Genomic DNA, 5,715 nt, shown 5'->3' with positions numbered 1-5,715 from the left:
ATATATACAATTCAAATTCACTTGTTTCAAATTACATTTCACTAGCTCTCCACCCCCAAAACACACCATACAGAGAAAAGTTAGGCAACAAAACCACAATACTCAAACTCCGAAAATAGAAGACGACCCGGATTGTATCTATTGGTATTGCCGATATTTCTGGTAGCATCCATGAAGAGGTTAGTGATTGAAATTTATTTTTTTAAGATAAACCATAATTGTTAGTGATATTAAGTCGTTTAGAATTTGATTATAAGCGTTATTAGAATTTTTAAACTACAAATGGTAGTTAGAGTAGTGATTTAGTAGTTTGTTAAACTTTTAGAATTATAAATGCAAGTTAGAGGAGTGATAAATAACTATTAGTTAGAGTAGTGATTAGAAGTTCTATTAAAATTTGTAAGTTTTAAAGGTTAGAAATTTAACTAGGTTAGAAGTTTTGTTAGAGTTTAAATAATTTAATTTAAGTATTAAATGTTAGATTAACTAAACACTAAAAGTTCAGTAAGAATTTAATTTAATTTAAATCTTAAATGTTAGATTAATTAGGCACTAGAAGTTTAGTTAGAATTTAATTTAATTAAAGTCTTAAATATTAGATTAACCATATTATATTAGAATTTAATTACAAGTTTACAATATCTTTTACATTAGGGTTTGTTTTTATTAGAATTCTCTGTATAAAATTCTCAAATAATATGCAATTTATTTATTTAATTTTGTATGTAGTTTGTCTATTTTTTTAAAGTTGGATTTATGTTTTTATAATTAAATAAACCACAAAGGCATATTAACATGGGATTGGTCAAAAATTAAAAGTGATCGGGGTGAATTAGTTTTTTTTTTTTTAGTTTTAATTATAGCCAAAGAATTTTATGATCCCAAACACTACTAACAGGGATAATTTATCGACCAAAATTTTGACTGCCATTTTAGAGGCAGGGTTATTGAAGGCCATATCGTCGATAAATTTCGAAGACATCGGTAATGTTCGAAGGTTTTTATTCTTCTTCGTGGATTTAGTTTACCGGCAATTTAGCTGTCAGTAAGTTTTGGCACCACATAAGTATTATTGGACGCAACAAATAATATTAACAATTTTGCTAACTAATGGCTTAACTGTCGGTAAATTTTTTTTAATTGAAAATTTAGAAATTAGTTTACGGACGACTTCACCATAATGATAATAAATTAATTTTTATTTAAAATTAATTTGATTATTAATTACTTCCATCGGTACGCTGTGAAATAATTTTTTGAAAATAAGTAAACGTTTGTGAGTTTGTGACTTACCGATGGTTTAGCCGTCGGTAACATGGATTAAATTATTTAAATTAATTTTTTATATATCGATAGCAAAGCCGTGGGTAAATTTACGAGGTAAAATTTTCAATTTTCGTGCGTAGTTTATATTTATTCACGGCTAAGCCACCAGTAAAATCGAATAAATGAAATGATGTGTTTCATTGCCGTCAATAACAAATTTTAATGACAGATTGCCCAACGGTAAAGGGTGCATCCGAACTTAATAACGAAGGAGGAGGAGAAAAAAAAAAGAAGAGAAGAAATCAAATGAGAAAAATAGGAGGACGAGGAGGTGGTGGTGCTAACGACAACGATGACAAAAAAGGAATATGAGAAAAAAGAAGGAGGAGAAGAAGAAAAAAAAATAGCAGGATTGCAAGTAAAAAGAAGAAGAAGTGTGTAAAGAAGAAGAAAAAGTGACTTGGTTGGATTTGGTTATGCCTAGCTTTTATATAAAATGATTTATGAAAATACTTTTTGTATTTTGTACATGAACTTTAACCACTAAAATCAGTCACCAATATATTTATATAAATATACATGTGTTGTTCAATTTATTTTCAATATGTATTTATTTGCCAACATGTATTTTTATACTAGTGACTAAATTTAGTGTCTGAGTTTAGTATGTAATACTCTACCATACTTAATCTTATGCTTAAGTCATAAGATTGAAAAATAAATAAATAAATAAATAATAATAATAATAATAATAATAATAATAGGAAAAGAGATACTTAACTAGGAGCCTTGAAAAACGAGTAAACAAAATCGCAAAATGAAAAGCGCAACGCTCAAGAAATAGGGTTACTTGCATGCTAAGAAACCTAGAAGATAGAGATAAGAAAAAGTAACGGAGTAAAAGAAAGCCAAGTATAAACATAACTAGCTCCAGACTTAGCCTGTGAAGCCGAGACTGGCCGGAGGATATATTTACATACATAGGTATCCCAAAATACATCAAAATACTAAAATAAACTCCTATCTCTCCCTCAACCTCTATGAGGAGTAGTATACACAAGTTACTTGGAGAGTAAACTAAACACATATATACACATATATAAACAGAAAACCTAAAATACACCCAGGAATTACTTCGCTTCGGGATCCAGACGCCTAGCGAGGAGCCTTTTCGACCTGCATCGGAAAATAACAACACAGTATGGAATGAGAACCATAGGTTCTCAGTATGGTAAAGGTGCCATGCGTATAATAAATAAGGTCCTGGAAATGCCATAGGCAAACCTAGAACTCCGTTATCACAATTACAAAACTTAATTTCTAAGTAAAAGCCATAGATAGGGGTAGGTGTTCTAAGTACACTATAATCACTTGCCTTAAACCTAACACCTAACACTTAACTAATTCACTATTCCTCCGTCTCTCCGTCTTCCATAATTCAGCAGAGACAAGCATCCAATCAAATTCACACAAAAGTAATAAGCAGAGAGTGCAAATAGCAAGAATAGCACGTAGCAGGAACCCAGTTAATATTTTCTCATCCACCAGCATTGCCCTCTACTTAAAACTAGTGGGAACATTCACTGGTTGAGCCTGTAATGCAAGATATATATATATATATATATATATATATATATATATATATATATTATATTATATTATATTATATTTTACAATCTCAAATAATGCATAGCAATCAAAACAAACAAATGCACATGATGCATGCCTGTCCTATGGCTGATGAGGCTCATCTGTCGGTTATCCAGCCAACCCGACAAGTCCGAAAACCTTAGACTGTCCCCCGTCGCGCATCCCCAAGAGTCTATGCATAGATTTCACATTCATTTATCATTCAAAACACTCAACGGGGGTTATCCATACTCAGGAATTTATATGTACCCGGTCACCCTTACGACGTAGGGTCAACAGAGTATCGAGATTCAACCTGGAACACGTGGTGACAAGCCACGGTTTTTACCCAGGAAAAGTCGTATCTCAGATATCATCATTCATAAGCCATTTCATATTTATAACTATGATATAATCATTTATCAAAGCCATGGCATATTAACTCCTTTCATTAACAACTTCCCTTTCACATTTTTCATTATATTTACCTCTTTCTTCACTCCCAAGTTACCTCAAACTCCTATCTTCTGCTATTTACTAAACTTACTAGTGGGATCTAGGATTAACAGGGCAAAAATAGGGGTTTTAGAGTTTAAAAATCATGTTTAGAACAGAAAAATAAAGGTGCTGAAAAACAGGGCGTGTGCGTACGCACACACCTGTGCGTGCTCGCGCACACATCACTTGGTGTGCAAGCGCCTCGCCTGTGCTAGCGCCACCAACAGAAAGCCTATCTTGACGTGTGCATGCGCACATAGGTGTGCGTATGCACAGGTAGATTTTCGCTTCTGTTGGGTCCGTGCGCACGGCTTTGTGCATTGGCACACATCAGAAAACATGGTTCTGCTGCAAGTTACAAAAATTCAGTTTTTCGCACCAATTTTCCAGCGTCCATAACTTCCTCTACAAATTCGATTTTCCGCAAACTTTATACCGATATCAAGCTTGTTAAACCCTCTTTAATTTAAAGCAAACCTCATCTTTATTCAAAATTTGTAGAGCAAAATATGGACTGCCAAAGTTCGTCAAAATTCACATTATTTTCACCAATTTCTCATTCTCTACCCACAAACCTGCAAATTTACAACACAACAAATCTTATTCCATCATCACCAACCACTAGCACATCAATGCCCATACCATTACATAAAATCCACACAATGATCCCAATATATCAACATATATCAATTCCTTATTAATAGTTTCAAGAACACTTATTCAACACCAACAACTCATTAATGCCAAGCATCTCATATCCATTAATTCCAACACAAGCCTAATCATCGATTTACCATCAATATTACAAAACTATTCATTTAATGCATAAAACCAATTCAACTTATCCTATAATTTTCTAGCCTAAGTTTTCACACAACCTTACATATTAAACGCGCGGAACCTAAACCATACCTTGACCGATTTTCACGTAGTTTTTTTCCAAGACAACCCACTAGGCAAGATTGCTTCAATACCAAAATTTCAGCATCTAGTTTCCAACTCCAAGCTTCCAATTAAGCTTCCAACATTCCCAATTAGCTTCATACCATATATATATACCTCACTTATATCATATCATGAATACCCATACATACACAGTTAATTTTCAACACACATAACCAAGAAATCCAATAGGGTTTGAGAGTTCTCACCTCACCAATAGAGAACTGGGACAAGACTCGGCAAGTCCACCAAGTTAATTTGATCCTAAACACCGAAATTACACAAAACTTCAACACAAAAGCCCAAGAAATTCAAAACTAGAAATGGGAGAATTGAGGAAGAAAATGTGACCTCCTTACCTTAAAATTTTATGGACTTTGTAAAGCTCGACGCCGCGGACACGTGGCCACAGATGGCTCGTCAATCAGAGTTCCGAATTGAAAGTTACATGGATTTAAAATTAAATTGAATTTGGGGTAAGGTTTGATGGTTTCCCTTCCCTTCAGCGTGTTCTTCAACTTGCTGGGGAAATGAGAGCTGAGCCTTAACTTATATACTTGGGCCTTGGGCCCAATACGGGCCCGGTCTAACCGGTTCGGCTCGTTCGCCCCAATTTTTGGCCAAATTCTTTGAAATTAGTGTCGAAATTCTCATTTTGAAGAGCTCTATCCTATTTTGGTATTAGTTTTGCATCTTTAATTTTCCTAATTAAAATTCAATTTATTGACTAATCATGTGCCGATTTTTGTGGGGTTTACATCCTACCTACCTAATTAGGAATTTTGTCCTCAAAATTCAGAGTAAGTTTTCTGAAAAGAGGTGTGGGTAGTCTTTCCGCATATCTGACTCAAACTCCCAAGTATATTCTTTAATACCAGCCCGCCTCCAAGCTACTTTCACCAAAAAAACTTCTTTTTCGCGTAAACGCTTGATGTTGGTGTCATTAATCCTAACTGGAGTTACCGGTAGTGTCAGATCTTCTTCCACTTGAACCGTTTCTGGTTCTAGAACATGACTAGAATCGAACGTGTATTTATGAAGTTGTGGAATGTGAAAAACGTCAAGAAAGTTTGATAGATATGGTGGTAACGCGATCCTATACACCACCGGTCCAATTTCCTTCAGGATTTCTAACGGCCCAATGTAACGGGGGTTTAACTTTTTAGTTTTTGATTGCTCATCCGATTCTAGTTCGTTGAAGTAATATTCAAAAACAGATATCCTCTTCCTTTCAACTTGAGAAGTCTTCTTCTTAGTTCTGCCTAGTTCTTTTGTCGGCTTTCATCTTGAGAATCTTAACTCAAATTTGCGTAACTTTTTCTCCATTGTCTCGGCCATCAAATTCAAGAATTAAGACGTTTGATGTTCCAGTTTCCGATT

The sequence above is a fragment of the Arachis ipaensis genome, chromosome B01 (genome assembly GCF_000816755.2).
Source record: "Arachis ipaensis cultivar K30076 chromosome B01, Araip1.1, whole genome shotgun sequence".
Taxonomy (NCBI): Eukaryota; Viridiplantae; Streptophyta; class Magnoliopsida; order Fabales; family Fabaceae; genus Arachis; species Arachis ipaensis.
This window is presented reverse-complemented; position numbering follows the sequence as displayed.